A 22,050-nucleotide genomic window follows, 5' to 3' on the forward strand; every position below is an offset into this window, starting at 1 on the left:
GTAGCCGCACTTCCTGCAACGCTTGTCTCAGTTCCCGTGGTGGATGGCTCCTTTGAGCGGGACGCTGTTGAGCAGGGCACGGTGGATGAACCGCCAGTCAGCGAAAAGGATGAAGCCACCCCTGGCGAGGAGGTGGTTGCTGGCATCCAACTTGCTGGTCAGTTCGAGGGTTTTACCCTGGTCTGGTTTACGCTTCAGGGTTTTCATGTACAGGGAGTGGATGGCTGCCTTCAGGGTCCTCTCCAGCATGCCCCTGGCCCTCAGTGTGACGATGGTGTTGTTGTTGGACTTGATCTGCGGCACCAGGACTCCCAGCTCCTGGTGCTCCTTGCACCACTCCCAGCGGCAGCCAATGCGCTTCCCCAGGCAACGCGTGGCATTGCGAGCGTGGGACCACAGTAAAGCGATGTCGCACCCGTCCCATCCGAATTCGCCATCCAGGGAACCGCTCAGGAAGGTGGCGATGTCTTGGTTGGAGGGGGCTCTGCTGATCCGCTTCTTTGTCGCGTCATGGAGGGTGTTTGCCACGTTGTTCCTTACCATGGCATCGGGACACATCAGCAGGCGGAAGGCGTGAGTGATTACCACGATGTCACACAGGTCGCCCATGCGGGGGACGATGGCACCACCATGCCTGTGGGTGATGTAGACCAGCTCATTGCTAGCTCTCTGGGGAAGGAACAGCCACTTCTTCATCAGCTGCCAGACGATCTTGTCTGCCTTGTTGAGGGGTACCTTCGCCACGGCGGATCCCATTAGGACGAACAAGATGTGGGGGATTAGGAAGGTGTTCAGGGCATTTATCTTCTGCCACAGTGCTAGCAGGGAGGCGTTGATCTTGGTGGCATTCTGCAAGATCTCCTGGATGGTGTCATCAGGTGTCTACCAGGCATGGAAACCCGTCGGCATGCTGAGGTGCTGGTATGCCTGTCCCTCTGCCAGGGGGATGACGGACTCGCCCTGGATCTGGAACCCCGTCGTCTGCACCAAGACCCTTTTGCTGCTGTAGATGTGGAGAGTTGCACACTTCTTTGCATTGAAGCGGAGCCCCATCCAGTCAGCAGCTCGACTGCTGGCATCTAGTATACCTTGGAAGCTCTCTGGGTCATCCGCCATCAGGACCAGGTCGTCTGCGTAAGCCAGGACGCTCACCCTCTCACTGTGGAGGTTGAAGCCATCTGTGCCATTGGAGATTGTTTGCAGCAACAGCTCCATGGCGAGGTTAAAGATGATGGGGCTGAAGGGACAGCCCTGCTTAACTCCGTTCCGGATTGGGATCTCGGTGGTCTCCCCTTCGACCGAGCGAATGGTGGTGTTGCATCCCTTGTACACCTCTTGGATCACATGAAGGAAGTTCTCTGGCATCCCAAACTCCTGGAGCATGGCAAAGATGTGGTGGTGGGGCATGGACCCAAAGGCATTAGCCAGGTCGAGCCACGCTACTGCGCACTGCCTCCGTGCCCTTCTGGCCGTTTCGATGGTGGTTTGGAGGACGAAGTTGTGTTCATAGCAGCCCTCAAGGACATGAAGCCTTTCTGGATGGAGCTGATGGCTCCCCCACTCACCAACCACTCTGTGATCCTCGACACCAGGCAGCTGATCTTACACTTGATCTATGCTTGATCTTAGCTCCAAGGAGCCGAGAAGCTAAGATGAACACTGTGCATGACCAAAAAATGAAAATATCAGCCAAACAGCTCTTTGATGGCAAGTGCCATGTGAATTCTTTGATAAAACTCTACCTGTTTGGACAGAGCCCCACAGGGGATTTATGATTAAAGTGACTTGCCAAAAATAAGCAAGGTTTTGTTTTCTTGAAAGATATTCAACATATTCTGTTCCAGCAGCTATAAATAATGGATTGTCCAAGGTTTATTATTTTTTTGACTAAATATCTACTTCAATCAGGTTTGCAGTTCTTCAAGTGACATTTTCAATATTGCCATTCTCAGCTGTCTTGCATTAGAACAGATGTCTTGCATGTAGCGAATGGCATGTGGTTAGAATAATGGCTCCTGAATTGGTCCTGGGGACTATGCTCTCGTGCTCCTTGAAGCATAATGAATGACCTGTGACATTTTTGTATGTTTGAATGAGCCACCATTCTAAATTTAGATGTATTCAAGGTGATGTCCTTGCATTCAATACCCCATTCATAAAAAAAAAAAAATTGTTTACCGCCATAGTCAGCACCAGTTTTTTCATAAGTAATCACTGCTTCAGCGAAGCTGAGCCAGTATGGAGGGGGATGTGAACTATGCCCAGTATAGGTCTGGTGCAGGTTTCCTACTCAAGGAGCAAAGGTCCACTCCCAAGGAAGTGCAACTATGCGCTGCCCCTCATGCAGAGCTTGTGGCAGAGTTGCCTATTGGATAGTGCTGGTCTAGAACTTTGAATACTCAGGTTCTAGTCCCCAGTCTGCTCCTGGGTAACTTTGGGCACAGTCTTTTCACCTCAGTTTTCTCATCAGTAAAATGGGGATAATATTACTGACCTCCTTTGTGAAGTATTTTAGATCTATCGATGAAAAAGAGCTCAGTATTCTCATAATGTGGCACAGCCATAATCCAGCCCTTAAGTAGGAGGTAAGAGAAGTGTCCAGATATATTGTTATGGAACTCACCAGACTGTAAGGCATCATAAGAATGGCCATACCAGGTCAGACTTATGGTCCATCTAACCCAGTATCCTGGCTTCTGACAGCAACAGATGTCAGATACACCCGAGGCAACAAACAGAGCATTAGATGGATTATCAAGTGATCCATCTCCTGTCGTCCACTCCCAGCTTCTGGCAGTCAGAGGCTAGGGACACCCAGAGCATGGGGATGCATTCCTGACAATCTTCTCTAATATCCATTGATGGTCCTACCCTCCATGAACTTCTCTATTTCTCTTTTGAACCCAGTTGTGCTTTTGGCCTCCACAACATCCCCTGGCAATGAGTTCCAAAGGTTGACTGCACATTGTGTGAAGAAGTACTGCCTTTTGTTTGTTTTAAACCTGCTGCCTATTAATTTCATTGGGTGACCCCTGGTTCTTGTGTTATGTGAAGGAGTAAATAACACTTCCTTATTCACTTTCTCCACACCATTCATGATTTTATAATCCTCTATCATATCCCACCCCTTAGTTGTCTCTTTTCCAAGATGAAAAGTCCCAGATTTTTTAATCTCTCCTCTTATGGAAGCTGTTCCATATTCCTAATCATTTTTGTTGCCCTTTGCTGTACCTTTCCCAATTCTAACATCTCTTTTATGAGATGGGGTGAACAGAACTGCATGTAATATTCAAAGTGTGGGCATACCATGCATTTATACAGTAGCATTATATTTACTGTCTTATTATCTATACCTTTCCTAGTGGTTCCTAATTTTTTTGACTGCCCTTGCACATTGAGCGTATGTTTTCAAGGACAATGACTCAGCTCTCTTTCTTTTATCATCTCTGATAAAATGAAAGTTGCTGCAAAGAAATAAAAATGGAAAGTCATCCAATATATTGTAAGTTGAAATTCTGCAAGGAAAATCATATCAGAATACAAGGGTGGGTCTTAGGGCCTAAGGAGTCAATCACTTCTCTTTGAGCGATAGCATATCTTCTAGAAGACCATTTAATCTTGACTTAAACTCATCACGTTCCTAGGTAAGTTTAATAAACAACTCATTCCAAGGAAAATTAATTGGTATTAAAATAAATCAATCAATAAATCAAAATCAATATACCGAACATTACACTGCAAGCCTTTTATTAATATTCTCAGGAGGGAGGGGTTGTTCAAGACATTTTCCAGAGGCAAGGAGCGCATGCGGCTCCCTCTGAATCATCAACGATGAAATATGCAGCTACTCAAAGTTTAATTTAACGTAGGCACAATGGAAAATATATTAATTTTATTTCTTTACTTGCCTGAAGATTAATTCATTTAATCAGGCCATAAACACACCGAAAACCCTTCTAGGTGATTTGATAAGGTTTCCCACAAAGGCATGACCCAGTTTGTCTCTTTAGACTCAGAAGGGGAATTTGGTACAAGAAAATAATCCTCCAAGTGGAATGATTCATTTGGTTGCTTGATAAAAGTCTGTGCTCTGGAGAATGCCATTGCAAGATTAAATCAGGAGTATGTTGTATTACTAGGAGGTCTCTACTATCTCTACCAACTGTACCTGTCCCCAATTGTTAACTACCTGTGGACATTCCTGGACTGGTGAAAAGCTTGGTCTTTTTACTTCAAATACTTAGACCTGAATTTTCATTCACACCAAGGTCTCTTTATACCACTCCGGCAGTGTAAAGGGATCAACTTAAAATACGTGTCACTAAGAAGACACTCTAGTATAACTGAGAATCAAACCCTTTGCCCCGAACCCAAATTTCTAGGGCACAGTCCTGCTCTACTGAAGACAGTGGAAATCCTCCTGTTCGCTCTTATTTAAAAGCTTTATGAAAGGGATTTGGCGCCCCCTGGCAACTAATGCCTTCTACATATCCACAAAAGGTTCTAACCCAAATTTCCCCATGACATCTGGCAATGTACCTCAGCATTCATCTGGGGGAACCACCTTAGATCTCCTTGGGCTTCTCCATTGAGGTAGCTACTAAAAGGGCCACCTGGTGCTAAATGTACTGATGTGGGCATTTGCTCAACAGGAAATGAACAAAGACCACCAATTTACTTCACATAGGGCACTGACTGAGCTTTAGAAGGTAAAATGGCTTTCACATGCCATTGACTTGAACAAGATTTTAACTTCCACCAAGAGGTGGAAGTCTCAGCAGCCTACTGCCAGCCCCTGAACCATCCAGTCCCCTATATTACAACATGCTTGCAAGGAAATGTCTTTTCTTTATTAGAGTTTGCTCCCTATGAATGGTATTTACCTTCCACTACAAGCAAGTAAATGAATGGTTATGTTTTCAATCTACAGTCAAGTACATTTATAGTAGACTGATGATAAACTGGTCAAAATTTTTCCATCAAAACTGTTCAGTTTTTCAACTAAACACTCCCCCACCTTCTCCATGAATCCCGCCTCCATTTTCCAACCAATTCTAGATTTCACCCTTAGTCCCAATTGGTAGCGTTTGCATACAGGACTACAGATATCTAATAAAGGCTGAGATTTTTTTAAAGGGGCTTAAAAGTGTTAACACACTTTTCCCATTAATAGTACATAGGAGCTATTCCTGTTTCACAGGAAAGTCCACAGTTTCAAAATTTCCTTTTGTTCCAATTTGTAACAAAAACTGAAGCATTTCAAACTTTCCCATAAAATGACATTTTTGAAAAAAAATGTTTCAGGGCCATTAAAGGGGTTCATTTACATAAAATCAAATGACTTCCATTTTGACTTTTATTTTCTATTATCATTTATAGTAGAAAATAAAAAAAATGAAATGAAAAGTCATTCTGAAGGGATAAATGGAAACATTTAATTCTGATAACATCAAAACAGAACTTTGTGACATCACTGAAGAGCTAATTTGGTTGTTTTTTTCAAAATGCATTTCTCATAATTGACACATTCCTGTGGAAAGTTTTGATTTAGACAAAAATTGACATTTTTGATGGCAAAATATTCAGTCAGAAAATGTTTGATCAGATCTAATAGGATCTGGCCACCTAACTCACTTAGGCCCCTTTGAAAATTCCAGCCCGAACTACCATACTCTTACCACCCAGAGAAATGCTACTTAATGAAATTAGTAGCATTCGACATTACAGGGTCAGCAAATCAGAAGTTGCAATGTTGTAGCATTGTGGCTGGCTGTGTTGTCCTCTGGAGGTGCCAGGCCTCGGATTGAGAAGCGTTATTCAAACATCTGAAACATGTGAAAAACTGCTAATATAGGGAAATCCAATATTTCCCCTCGATTACCAGGACATCTCTAGTAAAACGAAGATGTTTATCAACCTACAGGATAGACTCAATCATATTCCAAATGCTTAACGGTTCATTTATTTGCTTGTCGTGAAAAATAAATGCTATCTCCAACAAGCAAAATGAATAGGAATTTCGGTGATGCATGGCACTCATACTGGACCTTTGCACGCAGGCAAATTTTACTCTACAAGGATATAACACAATGATATAAGACCAAGGTCCTGAACACTTGTGTTAATAACAATTTTCAGGGCTCTTTTTTCAAGAGTAGGAGTAATAATGCCAGTGTCCTGGTCAAATTCCAATGTAGGTGATTATATGCCTCTTACCTAACCCCCACATCCCAGGGCATTTAATCTAGTAGGCTGTCTTTCACTTGAGTTGAAAGATGAAGTTGTAATTATGAAATCATTAGGATTAATCGCAAAGCCTTGCCCATCACCAGAATAGGTGAAAACACCAGGGCATTCTTAAGGGAGGATTATCTCCTTTTCAGTCTTTCCTAAACTAATCCAATACTTCTTTTTAACTCTGAAGGCTGGCAAGTTGTCACTCCATTATCTGGCTTTGTAACTTGCAATGTTTGTTTTGAATACAACCATGTTTTCTTCATTGTTTTTGAACATGCAAAGCGCATTGTGGAGTTACAAAAGGAAGCAACTGTCTACTAAGGGCGTGGTTATACTTACATTTTATAGCGCTCTAACGTGCTGGCTCAGGGGTGTGAAAAATCACCCCCCCTGAGCGCAGCAAGTCAGAGCGCTTTAAAGCGCTAGTGTAGACAGGCTCTGAGTGCTGGGAGCTAATCCCCTCGTGGAGGTGGATTGCCAGGAGCACTGGGAGAGCTCTCTCTCAGCGTTCGCGCACGACCACACTCGCACTTCAAAGCACTGCTGTGGGAGCGCTCCCACGACAGCGCTTTGAAGTTTCCAGTGTAGCCATGCCCTAATACTCTAATAGGTCTGGGTTAGGCACTGCCTTCTATTTTGTGTAGGTATTCTGAAAGGACCCATTGTAATGGCTCCAGCAAAGTTCTTAATATGTATGTTGAAATTACAGACTGGGTGGAATTCGCCCCTGTGCAGTGGGCCAGCATGCACCACTTTAAGCAAGAGCACCCTATAGTATGTACAGAGCAATCTGGTGTGCCCTTTGCAATGGGGTCAGTTACACAAGTTTACAAAGATGAGTAAGTATATATGGGGATGAAGTGACTTGCTTAAAGTCACAGACAGCTGTGCACGGAAAGGATTTTGGGGGTTCCCTGAATATTCCAAAAAAATCTTTAAAAATGGCTTTGGGTTGACCTGAAAATGAAATTTTTCAAAATTTTCAACCTTGGAAAAAAAAGCCATTTAGAGTCGAACAAAGTGTTTCATTTAGCTTTTGAGGGGCTTTTTGCACTTTTTAAAATAAAGGACATTTCAACACAGAACGTCAGTCCGAATGGAATGTTGAAATGTTTCATTCTGAAAATGTCAAAACAAGACGTTTTGACTTTTTCTGATTTTTGTTAACACACTTTGGCAAAACTGGGAAGAATTCACAAAACATTTAATTGCTGGTAAATTTGCATTTTGCGCCAAAAAAAAGTTTCAGCTGAAAAGTTTCAGACAGCTCCAGTACATGTCAGAACCAAGATTAGAACCCAGTGCTTTTAATCTTCGGGCTGGGGGAATGGGGGCATATCCACCACATCACCCTGCAGCTAAAGCCTCTGTGGTAGCAGAGAGTGCTTCAAAGCTTCCAGGAGATGTGACGATGCTCTGAAACTTTGAGAAATGAGTGTGTCAAGTGACAAAGAGGTGATGGATCCAAAGTCAATTCTAGAAGTCTAATTCATATTCGCTCGGGGCGTAATCTCTCTGAAAGATACAGTTCTATATAATTATCTAATGCCAGGTGGCCTGGACTGCCCTGTTATGTGGAATATTCTCCTTCCAAACATCTTCCAGTACAATGAAAAATGAGGTGTGTGTTCATGCTATTAACCCTTTATAGTATTTACTGTATTTCTCATCTTGTTCATTCATGCAATTTAGCTGAGTGCGCCTCTGCATGCTGGTGGCTGAGTGATAGCAGTGCCTGGAGGGGTTTGCGGCTTGTCATTGGCAAAGTGTTGTGAGAGACAGCCCAGGCTGGAGAGTTAAGCGGGCACAGTGGTCCCACAGTTCCAGGTTGTACCCCCGGGGTCCTGTCACAACCAAGCTTGGTAGAGATCCAGTGGTGATGTGGGAGCTGAGGTAACAGGCTGGAGGCAGCAGTCTAGGAGCTGCCTGCAGAGGGAAGGTGAGGCAGTGGGCAGCCAAAGAGCTGGGACTGGAGTGCTGAGAGCCAGGCAGGGGAGGCCACAATAACAGTAGCAGGTGGATACAGCATGGCAGCCCACAAGCAGGAGGTGTGGTGGCAACTGCATGTGCAAATGGCAAAATTGGGGCAGACAGGCCCTAACGAGACCAGGGACAAAAGAGCTGAGCTCTGGTCAGAGATCTGCAGGCTAATGCTTGCTTGCCCTCCAAGAAAGGTAGGTTGGTGGCAGCACCCCTGGCATTAGACCTGAGGATGTGGCTACCTTTATGCCCCTTTATACATCGAGGTCCCTGAAAGAGACCTAGAGAGCCCCAGTCCTCCCAGCAACACCCTGCAGAGGGGTCAGTTACACAACAGTTTACTGCCAAGCCCTGGGAAGAAGCAGCAAGAATTAGGGGGTGAAATTCTATGTGTTATGCAGCAGGTCAGATCAAGCATGCAGGGCAGAAAATGCATGCCTTGCATACATAGACAACATGTCACTGGGTCAAGTCCAATGACCCTCTGAGGCAAAAACACCCATGGATGTCAATGAGACTTTAGCCTGGATAATGATAACCGAAGGATCTGCTTCAACATTATAATTTAACAGAGTAATAAGCATTACAGGCATGTTGCTGGGGCGTCCTGATGTCAATGGATGCTCCAGGATGCCAGGTGTGGGTGCGCGTGTATGCACTCATCTGCAGGGGAGACACTGAAAATGAACCCAGCCTGGAGCTCTATTCTCTAACTTCTGCAGGACGGGTGGGAGTAAAGTGCTCCTCCTGTTAAGAGGTGGACCTGGGAAGCCATTAGATTGGTTGTGGTGCAGAGAGGACGCAACGTGTTCAAACTCTGCTGAGGCTACAAACCATGCGGACTCCCTACAGACAAACTAAAGTCCATTCTCTGGTATAACAGTTTCTGGAATTCCACGCCAGGCCAGCTGAGCTTTGCAGCCTTCAGAGGTGAGGGCTGCCGTTGTAGTCTGTAAGGGAGCTATTCCCCAGCAATCAGAATAGTAACCAACAACCAAAAGGTAGACTTGCCTTCCTATCATGCATAAACCCATGCTTAGCTTGCTCCATGGCTGAGTAGGTGTTAAGTGTATTGCCAAGAGACTCCCTTTGCCAGTCTGCCTGGTGCATTACTGTCTAATGCTTCCTGAGTACAGCTGTTAACATCACCCACCTCCAACTTCTCCCATCAGCCAGTCTCCGCCCCCTACCGCAGAGGGGACCCCAGACTCTGTAGAGTGACTTTGGCAGGCTCTAAGTGGCAGTGTGAGCAGTGCTGTGGGAGCTGCCGAGCCCCACCCAATTCTACAAGGAAGCAGGAAGTTTCACCTGCAAGAGGATCATCGTCTCCCAGTGCAGATTTAAAGGGCCGGGGACTGATCTGGGCAGGTGTAAAGACCTTGAGGTTGGCCCATTATTCTATTGCTTCAAGTGTTTCCACACATTTAAATGCTGTACATTTTTATACCCATTGTCAGATTGCCAGGCAGCCACTTTAGGAGCACATTCATTGATGTGGCTGTACAGGAAATGATGCTGGTGTGATACCGGCAACAGTGCTAAACCCTCCACTGAACTGTCACACTCAACTCAAAGCAGGGTAGTGTTTTCCCATTACTGCAAATTAATTACATGCCATGCATAGTAAAGAGAAAGTTCTGTTATTTTAATTTTTTTGTTCAATTGTCAGTGGACTTACATCAGGGCTATTTTTTCCCCAGTGTTAGTACAGTAGTTCTGTTCACATGAAGCAGGAATCTCATGCCAAAGTATTGTTCTGCTCTTTGTACTTTTGGGACCTGATCCAACTCGTACTGAAATCAACGGGAACCTTGCCATTGACGTCAATGTGCTGAATGTAGCATAGTATCATATAACATGCAAAAATCAGACATAAACACCAGGGGTCTGAATTATGGTTGTATGGGCAACCTTCCTTCTGGCATTGCCTAACTTTTCAGGGCTTGACTTTGCAACCTTAACATTCTTTGAACATTGTTGTTCTGGAGGTTGTCCTGTATAGTACATTTTAACACCTCAACTTTAACACATCAATCACTTGATGGTGACCTGTTCTTTTCATTCCCTCTGGGGCACCTAGCATTGGCCACTGTCAGAAGACAGGATCCTGGGCTAGATGGACCCTTGGTCTGACCCAGTGTGGCCGTTCTTATGTTCTTAATTGACACAATCCTATCAAATAACGGAGCGATAAGGTGGATGAAGTAATATCTTTTATTGGATCTTTTATTTTGTTGGTGAGAGAGACAAGCTTTCGAGTCACACAGAGCTCTTCCTCGGGGCTGGGAATGGCGCTCCAGGTGTCACAGCCGCTTGGTTAGCCTGAGTAATTAGCACATGTTGTAAAGGACCATTTACGGTAATGGCCTGTTAACACCTCTGCAGTCATAGGACTAAGAAAGGGGTGAGTGGGTTACGCCGTTACAATGATCAACACCCCCACAACACATCTTTCAAGGTCCATGGATCTGACCTACACATGCCTAACACAACTTGCGGTATACCTCATCCAGTGCACTAAATGCCCCAATAACAACTATGTGGGTGAAACTAGACAATCACTATGCTCTCAAATCGAACTCACACAAGAAAATGATAAAAGACAAAAACACCCCATCACCTGTGAACTTCTCCTAGGTCAGATACAGAGCAATCTCTATCAGTCCTCATCCTCAAAGGAAACCTGCACAACACTTTCAAAAGACAAGCCTGGGAGTTTAAACTCATAATTCTGCTAGACACTAAACATCTACTGAACAGAGACACTGGATTTATTGCTTATTACAACAATCTATAACCCACTAACACCCTCTTTTTGTCCTATGACTGCAGTGGTGTTAATGGGCCACATCACCTCGAATGGTCCCTTACAATATGTGCTAACTACTTACGCTAAACAATTTGTTCCACCTTGCATTTGACTGTGACAGTCAGAGTACCTTTCCCAGACCTGAAGAAGAGCTCTGTGTGGCTCGAAAGCTTGTCTCCGGCCTTGTCTTTACTACAAAATGAACCTAAGTTAGGTCGATGTACAGCCACTGCAGTGATTACTGTGGGTTTTCATATCCACACTATCTCCTTCTGTTGGTGGTGTGCATCCTCACCAGGTGTGCTTCCACCAATATAACTGACAGTGTGGGGAATTGTGGGGCACTGACAGCCCGGTGCCCTGCCACGCAAGCTAACAACCCAGAGCCCCGCCACTTGGGCTGACAGCCTGGAGCTCCTCCTCCTGGTCTGACAGCTGGAGCTCCGCCACCAGGACTGACAGCCCAGAGCGCCTCCCGGTAAGGAAGGAGAGCCTGAGCCTGGCCACCTCCCGGTCAGGGATTGAGCAGGGGGGAGGAGCCCCACGTGGGGCTGACAGCCAACAAGCTATGTAAGTAAGCCAGTATCTACACAGACACTGCATCACCCAGCTACGTCGACCTAAGCGCTAAGCCTCTCACGGAGGTGGAGTTGTTAATTGGTGTAGTGGGTCATTTACTTCAGCGGGAGCACCATTGTAGTACAGACACTTACAGAGTTGCGTCTACGTAAGCTGCCTTAAGTCGACCTAACTCTGTAGTGTAGACCAGGCCTCTCTCATCAGCAGAAGTTGGTCTAATAAAATATACAACCTCACCCACCTTGTCTCTCTAATACCCTGGGTTTGACATAGCTACAACTACACTGCATATGAAACAATAGTTGTGGTAAAATTTCAAAAAGTTTCCTTATAAAAATGCTAGAGAACTCTGCAGTATTGATCAGATCATAATAATATCGCTGTAGACATCAAATAAGTAGACATCTTTGACTACTTGGGTTCCACCATAATATATGGAAGCTGCAAGGAAGATGACATCAACAAGCAGATAGCTACTGCTGGGTGAACATTCATGTGTCTGAATAAAAATGTTTGGAACCTTAAAGCCAGTGTCTGTAACAGCTAAAAAAAGGATTATATACAATGCTTATTGTACCCACATTACTTGTGAAATATGACAGAGAACCTGAAGCAACAGCTGCAATCATTTGAAACCTGGTGTGTGGGCCGTATTCTGTGCGTGCCAACACTAGCTAGGGTCAGAAATGAGGACATCCATGGACAATTGAAACGCCAGTGCGTGAATACAATCACCAAAAGGCACCAACTACACTCTTTTTGCTATGTTTCCAAAAGGACCTTATGTTGACTGCCTAAAATTGTTCTCTGAGGAAGACTGCACGGAGAGAGAGGCCAGGGACATCCAAGGTGACAGTAATATAACAGTTTATAAAATCGTCTAGGCACCTCCCCAACAAGTTCAAATAACAACTCAAACCAGACATGGATGGAATCTGCTCATAACCTCAGCCCAGTGATGAGCTGCCAAAATCTTAACAATCGGTTCCCTGCTCACCCCATGATGGGGTCGTAGCCTGCCACCGCCCCCGAGACCCCTGCCCCATCCACCCCCCTCCGCTGATTGTCCCCGGAACCGGGAAGGAGGGTCTCATGGACCACCGTAGTGGGTGCCCACTCCGCCCCGCCCCTAAGAGCCAGAGGGACCTGCCGGGGGGCAAGGTGGGGAGTCCCGGTGGTGCTTACCTGGGGCGGCTCCCAGGAAGCATCCGGCAGGTCCCTCTGGCTCCTAGGGGCGAGGTAGCGAAGCTAGGGGGGAGCAGGGGGAGCGGCCGCTCCCCCCACTGATCACATCAAAAGTGGTGCCTTAGGCGCCGACTCCATGGGTGCTCCGGGGCTGAAGCACCCATGGGAAAAATTTGGTGGATGCAGAGCACGCACCGGCAGCTCCCCGCCCCATGCCCGGCCCCAGCTCACCTCAGCTCTGCCTCCGCCCCTGAATGCGCCGCCCCGCTCTGCTTTTCCAGCCCCCCGCTTCCCGCAAATCAGCTGTTCACGCGGGAAGCTGGGGAGGGCTGAGAAGCAAGCGGCGGCTTCACGTTCAGGCACAGGGAGGTGGAAGTGAACAGAGGGGGGGACCGCTTCCCTTGCGCGCCCTCGCCCCCCCCGGGTTACATGCTGCGGTGCGGGTGGCCCTCCTCGTGCCCCCCTCGCCCCAGCTCCCCTCCGCTCCGCCTCCTTGGGCCTGAGCACGAAGCCGCCGCTTGCTTCTCAGCCCCCCCAGCTTCCCATGCAAACGGCTGATACGCGGGAAGCCGGGGGGCGGAGAAGCAGAGCAGGGTGGAGCATAACTCGGGACGGAGGCAGAGCGGAGGTGAGCTGGGGACGGGGACAGGGAGGGGAGCTGCCGGTGGGTGTTCTGCACCCACCAAATTTTCCCCGGGGGTGCTCCAGCCCTGGAGCACCCACGGATTCAGCGCCTAAAGCGCCACTTTTGGCCAGTTGTTAAATTTAGAAGCCTTTTTAGAACCGGTTGTCCCTCACGGGACAACCGATTCTAAAAGGGCTTCTAAATTTAACAATCGGTTCCAGCAAACCAGTGCGAACTGGATCCAGCTCACCACTGCCTCAGCCTTACCCACTCTTGGTGTTGGAAGAAGAAGACAATGATGAAATGAGCATCTCTGCATGGAGGGGAAAGGAAGAGGTTGGAACATTCAGGATCTTGCTAGTTCATAATCATTTTTCAATACCGAGCATCAATCCTGTCACCAATTACACTGAGTAAAATAAGCAAAAAATGACAGGTAATGAAACAACCTCAATTTTCCCCAGTCAACGAGGAGCAATGCACTGAAATACATTTTCATATCGTCACTTAAGGAGCAACACAACAGCAAGGAACTTGGGCTCAGATCCTCAGTGGTATTTAGATACCTAGCTTCCATTGATTTTGAAAGGAGTTAGACACCTGAATACCACTGAGGATCCAGGCCTTGGTTACTAGCATTATTATATATACAGTATCATAGGTGTGAATTGCATGCTAAAGAGATAGGGCTAGGTTAGGTCTGTGGCTATAGTCACAAACAAGGGGTGAGGCATAAGCTGCCCCATCCTAGCAGTAGCTCAAGGAGACATTGGTGCCTTAGAGATACCTGTCTGAGCCTCAGTTTCCTCCCTGCTTCCCCCAAGCTCCAGGGAAGTAGCAGTTTGCTGCTACCCTTTAATAGCCACAAGTTATCACTCCACCCACACTGTCTCAACCATGCTGGCCAACTCATCAAGGGGTTGGAGCCAAAGCTTCCTTCCTCCCCTGCTCTTGCAGTAGTAAGCGGGTACAAAGAACCTCTTTATTCCTATGTGCTTGGACAGAAGACTGGGGAAACCAGCCCAGACAACTAAGGGGAGTTCTCACTCCCTTGTGCAGGTGTCCAGCCCAGACACACGATAACCTATAGGCTGTAAGGTCTTTTCCACCAAGAACTGATAATCTAGATAACTCTTCAAGCCTCTCTTGTTGGATCACTCATCTCTGCAGGTTAAGACTGTTTACATTCATGGGATAAATACTAGACGAGTCCTCCAGCCTTGTTTGTGCTAATCAGGCTGTGCAGAAGGAATTGTCCTTGCTACTAATTAGCCAGCTGGCATTAAAAAGAATGTTTTGCCTCATTAAGACCAGTTTTTCTTCTCTCCACCCCCACATACGCTCTGCCTCTGTCACTTCTCTGGGCCTCCTTCCTTTCAGACCAGATTCATTCAGGATTTTAGGCAATAAAAAGAGAGCAGATTTTTAATTGCAAATAAGCTATAAGAAACAGCTAAAAACTTCTCATCTGAACAGCTGTTCTCCATCTCTCCCCAATACAGGAAGGATCTCATCTAAAAGTTGTGTTTATTTGTGTCAAGGATTTGCCTGCCTGTTGCTTTTGAAGGAGAACATAACTATTCGGCTTAATCTTTCAGGCCATCCATATAATCCTGCCATCTTGAAAGTCAGCCTCTATTTTGTGTATATCACTCATGACCACAAAGACATAACAGTTGTTAGCTACTCCTCACACCAGAGCTACATGTACTGAACAGTCATAAATAGAGCGACAACTCACAAGGACTTTCTGCTCCAAAAACCCCAGGCTGCTACCAATTTGAGCTAAAGCAGAATCTTCAGTAGCTGTGTCATAAATATAAAGAGAAGGGTAAACACCTTTAAAATCCCTCGTGGCCAAAGGAAAACCCTTTCACCTGTAAAGGGTTAAGAAGCTAGGATAACCTCACTGGCACCTGACCACAATGACCAATGAGGAGTCAAGATACTTTCAAAAGCTGGGAGGAGGGAGGAAAACAAAGGGTCTGTGGGATGCTTTTGCCGGGGACAGAACAGGAATGGAGTCTTAGAACTTAGTAAGTAATCTAGCTAGATATGCGTTAGATTATGATTTCGTTAAATGGATGAGAAATTAAACTGTGCTGAATAGAATGGATATTCCTGTCTGTGTGTCTTTTTGTAACTTAAGGTTTTGCCTAGAGGGATTCTCTATGTTTTGAATCTAATTACCCTCTAAGGTATTTACCATCCTGATTTTACAGAGGTGATTCTTTTTTACTTCCATTAAAATCCTTCTTTTCAGAAACTGAATGCTTTTTCATTGTTCTTAAGATCCAAGAGCTTGGGTCTGTGGTCACCTATGCAAATTGGTGAGGATTTTTACCAAACCTTCCCCAGGAAGTGGGGTGCAAGGGTTGGGAGGATTTTGGGGGGAAAGACGTTTCCAAACAATGCTTTCCTAATAAATAAACCCAGATAAACGTTTGGTGGTGGCAGTGGAAGTCCAAGGGCAAATGGTAAAATAGTTTGTACCTTGGGGAAGTTTTAACCTAAGCTCGTAAAAGTAAATTTAGGAGGTAAGCTCATGCAGGTCCCCACATCTGTACCCTAGAGTTCAGAGTGGGGAAGGAACCTCGACAAGCTGTCACAGTAGTAGGGCTTATATCCTTTGTAGGCTGAAGCCACTAGAGGGTTAGACAATCTCACACAGACTGGAGCAGGGCTGGCATTCCATCCAGGAGCGGACAGTGGTGAAATGCACCAACTAGCCAGCACCCAACAGAAATTTGATAATAGAGGGCTTTACAGTCTAGCAAAGACATAACAAGAGCAAATAGCTAGAAGCTGAAGCTAGAGGACTGGAGAATGGCAAACATAGTACCTATCTTTAAAAAGGAAAACAAAGAGGACTTACAGACATGTTAGCCTAACTTTGATACCTAGAAAGATACTGGAAAAAATTATTAAACAATCAGTTTGTAAGCACCTAGAGGATAATAGGATTTTAAGTGTAACTCATGCCTGCTTGGCGTGGAACACTGTCCCCAGCTAGACCAGCTAGAAATTGGTGAGCCTGGTATAGCCTTGGTTAAAAGAACGATGTCTTTTAGCTCATGCAGTAGATGCTCATGCATTAAGCTCCAGAGATCCCAGGTTTGATCCAGGCTGACGACGACCAGCGTCGGTTGGCGTTACATAAGAAATAGCCAGCATGGATTTCTCAAAAACAAATCATGCCATACCAACCTAATTTCTTTCTTCACCAGGGTTACTGGCCTAGCAGATAGGGTTGGAACTAGCAGACATTACACAATTGACTTTAGTAAGCTTTTGATACAGTCCCACAATATTCTCATATGAAAATGGTGGAAATGTGGTCTAATTGAAATTAATATGGGTGCACAACTGGTTGAAATACCCTTCTCAAAGAGTAGTTATAAATGGCTTGCTGTCAGACTGAGAGGGTGTATCCAGTGGGGTCCCAGAGGGGTCAGTCCTGCATCCAGAACTACTCAATATTTTCATTAAATGACTTAGATAATAGAGTGGAAGGTATGCATCTAAAATTTGCAGATGACACCAAACTAGGAGGGGTGGCAAGCACTTTGGAGGGCAGGATTGGAATTATTGGAGAATTGCTCTGAAATCAACAAGATTAAAATCAATCAAGACAAGTGCAAAGTACTCACCATAGGAAGTACACAACTGCAACATGGGATATAATTGTCTAGGTGGTAGCACTGCTAAAAACGTATCTGGGAGTTATAGAGGATCACAGAATGAACATGAGTCCACAATGTGATGTAGTTGTGAGAAAAGCTAATATCATTCTGGAGTGTATTAACAGGAATGTCATATGTAAGACATGGGAGGTAATTGTCCCACTCTATTCTGAACTGGTGAGGCCTGAGGTCCATTCCAGCCCTACATTTCTATGATTCTATGAAATCTACACTCAAAATAAGGTGCACATTTTTAACAGTGAGGGTAATTAACCATTGGAATAACTTAATCCTTGGATGTATACACAGGGAAATATTGAGCAGGAGTAAGGAGGTCATATTGCCTATGTACTTGGCTCTGGTGCAACTGCGGCTGGAATATTGGGTCCAGCTGTAGTGTCCATGCATCAAGAAGGTTATTGATAAATTGGAGAGGGTTCAGGGAAGTGCCACAAGAATGACGAAAGGATTGAAAAACCTGCCTTATAGAAAGAGATTCAAGAGGCTCAAACTATTTAGCTTAACAAAGAGAAGGTTGCAGGGTGACTTGATCACAATCTATAAGTACTTACATGGTGTTCTGTGCTAGGCCGCAGGCCTGTCAGGAGTGCTCCGAAAGAACGAGGCCTACACGCAGCAAAGCAGCGAGTTATTGGCTTTATTGAAGGTCAGTGACACACCCGCAACGGGGACTCCAAGCGTTGCTGTCACGGAGGCGGGGAACCCAGCGCACCGGAGCTCTGCCTGGAATGGAGTCCGACGAAGGGGCAACCAGCGAGCCATAATAAGCAGTACACAGAAACAGCTCATGAATATATAAATTAGGTACTTTCCCAAAGGGGCTTTTCGCTACCTGGCAAAGGGCCATGCAGGGCAGACAAAACCGGCCTAAAGCTGGTTATAGCTGGTTTTCCATGTCCTACAGTGACCTGTCGGCTCCGAGAAAGCTGAAGTTCCCTGGCTAGGCCGTAACAAAGTCTTCCGCAGTCCCTTACACATGGGAAACAAAAATTTGATAGCAGGTGAAGGTATAACATGATCCAGTGCCTGGAAGTTGAAGCCAGACAAATTCAGACTAGAAATAAGGTGCACATTTTTAAATGGCGGGGCAACTAAGCATTGGGAAAACGTTCCCAGGGTTGTGGTGGATTCGGTCAGGAACGAGGGCCTGCAGCAGGGCCTGGGCTCAGAGCTGAAAGCCCTGATTGGCCAAGTCACTGGACTGGCTGAGCAGCGTTGCCATGGCTGCTCTTAAGCCCAGCAGAAGCACCAGAGGCTGCTCCACACTAACACCTGCAGCAGCGATAGCTTCTGTGCCTGCCTCGTTCCCAGCCTTACTTCTGCCCTGTTCCCCTGCCTGGTTTCCTGAATCCATTTTGGACCCTTGGGCTGTGTGATTCCAGGGTCCTGACTCCTGGTTCTGACCACTAGGCCTGACTGTCTGTGCCCCAGTCCAAGACAGATTCTCCATCACTGGCAATTTTTAAATGAAGATTTGGTGTATTTTCTAAATGATAGCCTCTCACTCAAATAGGAGTTCAATGACATCCTATGGCCTGTGTTTTGCAAACCAGATGATCAAATGGTCTCTTCTGGCCTCATATCCTAAAATAATTTTATACCTCTAACAGCCTTCTTATACCAACCCCTTGTGATTCCCCTGGCACTGGATCTCATTTATAGTCTGCTTCTAGGTGAGTCAAATGAAAGATCTTCCAACACTTCTTCAGACTATTCCTCAGCCGAATAGACCTCACCATTAGGAAATCTTTCCTGAGCAGAGCAGCCTCCTGCAGATGTCCTATCCCCACGAAGTGTAACTAGTTGATTGTCTTTCTTTTCCTTGCTGGCAGCAGCCTCCGCAAAATGGCTTTAGTGTCAGCTGGGTTACAGCAAGCACAGTTACGCTTGTGAGCAAACAGGCTCAGCTTGATTTGCCATCTAAAAATAGAAGTTCCCAAAGAAAGCTGCTGCTGAGTGACATTGCATTAAAGGCTATTTCCTCTCTCTGGATCCATTTAGTGCATTAATGCATCCTCTGGCGGGAGGTATGTGCTGGAAGAATAGGGGCTGTAATTATTCAACAGATGGGATGGCGAGAAGACAGCGAGATCAATACCAATGAGCAGTTACTTATTGTGGTGGTGTATAAACATTGGGGCTTTTGCTGAGTCCAAACCAGCTTCTACATTTGATCCACTGTGAACACGACCAGATGAATCATGCAAAAAAAAAAAAATGCTGGCAGTGGCTAGCTCAGAAAGTCAGCCAGTTTTCATGTAATCATTGTAGTGGTGGATAGAACTGGACCTAAGAGCCTGCATCTGTGCTATTACTCACTTAATTATTGCCTTTAAATTTTTAATATGAATTTAGCCCTGTAGAATGACCTTTAGCTACAAAATACGTGGAGCAAGAACAGGCCACAGAAGCTTCCAAACCTATGTCAACTAGAGAAACATCACCTGTTGAGGAGAGTTTAGCCTTCATATACATTCTGTCTCTTTCTACTCAATTGGCTCTCCTCACTACAGTATCTGAACACCTCTTGGTCAGTAACCCACCAAGGAGGAAGGGAAGTGCTGTTATCTTCATCTCACAAACTGGGGACCAAGAGGCAGTGGATAGATTAAGTGATATACAGAAGGTCACACGGAGTCTGTGGCTGGAATGGAAGCCAAATCTCCCAAGTTTCAGACCTCTGGCCTGCCCACTAGACCACCCTTCCTTCAGCAGTCATGTAAGCTTATCCTCTAAGCTAAAGGTGCCGGCATGGAGCACTTGTCTACCAGGAACTGTACTGAGACCACTGACTCATTTCTGATAGGCCACTGAACAGAGTAACAGCCTCCAAACTGGGCCGGTTGGAGTCACTGAGCAAGAGGTGACAGCAGACCATGTTATTATTTTTACTACAGTAGTGGCTAATGTCGAGACTGGGGCCCCATCGTTCTAGCTGTGGTACAGATACAAATCTAGAAAGTCTTTGTCCTGAAATGTGTACAATCTAAACAGAAAAGGCAAAAAAGGATTAACTCGTCACTGAGATGTTAAGGGCCAGATCCTTAGAAGTATTAAGGCACCTAAATACCTTTGAGGATCTAGGGATAAGTGATTTGCTTAAGGTCACAAAAGAAGGCTGTAGTAGAGCCAGGCACTGAACCCGGAGTGCTTGAGTCCCAGCACACTGCTTTAATAAGACCACCCACTTTAGTAGCTGGAGCCACATGGGCTTTTCAGAAACGGTGGGTAGGGATGGTGTCTCTAGCCTCTGTTTGTCAGAATCTGGGAATGAGCGACAGGGAATGGATCACTTGATGATGACCTGTTCTGTTCATTCCCTCTGGGGCACCTGGCACCGGCCACTGTTGGAAGACAGGATACTGGGCTAGATGGATATTTGGTCTGACCCAATAGGGCCATTCTTACGTTCATAGCAATGAATTTGAGGAATCTGATTAATTTAACCCTCTTTTCTGCTAGTGAAAAAACTTCCAGCTCCAGTCAGTAGTGAGTAATGCAATGGAAATACTGGGGGGTGGGGTAAGGGATTGTATTAAAAATTGAGCTAAAAAGAGAAGAGAAAAGATAACCCAACATTTTGAGACTTGAAATAAAAATGTAATTGTCGTTTGGAGTGAAGGTTCATGTTGGTTCCTTTTTCATCCATTTTTCTTTCTTCCATCCACACCCGAGCCCATCTGCAAATCCTCATTTCCAACTAACACTAAAACAGAAGGTTCGTGATCCAACAAGGAAGTTTTGGAAATTTCATGAGACCCACAGGTCACAAGACTTGTAGGCAAGATGATCTGGCCCAGCACTCAGCCCCTTTCACCAACTTCTCCTGTTTTCATCTCTGTCCCATGTACTCCAGCAACCCACCTCTGGTTCATTACACAGGAGTGGGAGATTGTAAAGGGGAAACCTGATATCTCTTTTAGCTCAGAAGTTGCTTTGCACGTACTAATTCACAACTAAAAATCAGTTATGTCCTGGGTACCGTGACTGCCAAATCCATTGCATAAATTCTCAGAAAGAAACTGCAATTACCGACAGTGAGAAGACTATCTAAGGGATACATTTTTGAGTGTTGTACAGTGAAGATGTTGAAAATTTGTATTTCCCTTTTTTGTTTGCAACCTTTTCTCCCCATTAATCTAATATGCGATTTCAGTGCTAGAGACACGGTACAAATCGTGCAGGCAGGAGAGTGAAAAACAAGAAAGTTCTAGAAACAAAAGCTACAATGCTGGGGAGACAAAAGGTCTTTGGCATCAGTACATTAGGAGAAACCCATTATTCCTGCTCAGCATGGGCCTTCAAGCACAGACTATTAGACTTATACCTTTTTTGCCAACAGAGTAAAAATGTTATAATGACTTTCAACAGAGACTAGAAACTAGATGAGGTCTCAGAGTAGCAGCCATGTTAGTCTGTATTCGCAAAAAGAAAAGGAGTACTTGTGGCACCTTAGAGACTAACAAATTTATCTGAGCATAAGCTTTCGTGAGCTACACGTAGCTCACGAAAACTTATGCTCAAATAAATTTGTTAGTCTCTAAGGTGCCACAAGTACTCCTTTTCTTTTTACATGAGGTCTGTGGCCTTCTGAGGTCCATGAATATCACCCTGAAAACTCTGAGTCACAGATTTTTTTTTTCCGCTATGGATAATTTGGCAAAGTAAGAACTCAGCACCAGGCTTCACCTCTGACTTGCATGTGGTGTTTGCTGTATAATGGGTAGGAAATACATGTATTTGTGGTCTCTCCACCGAGCATATGAAAAGTAGCCCATTGATCACAGTTGGATTTCCTACACTCCCTGCCATTCAACTTCAGAAGCACAAGCCCCGCTCTCTTGAGCCAACAGAGAATCACCGTTAGCAATATAGGACCTATGACACACAATCTAACACAGAGCAATGCTGCACTGACAGCTCATTAAGGG

This window comes from Natator depressus, chromosome 2, assembly GCF_965152275.1.
Source record: "Natator depressus isolate rNatDep1 chromosome 2, rNatDep2.hap1, whole genome shotgun sequence".
NCBI classification, from domain to species: Eukaryota; Metazoa; Chordata; order Testudines; family Cheloniidae; genus Natator; species Natator depressus.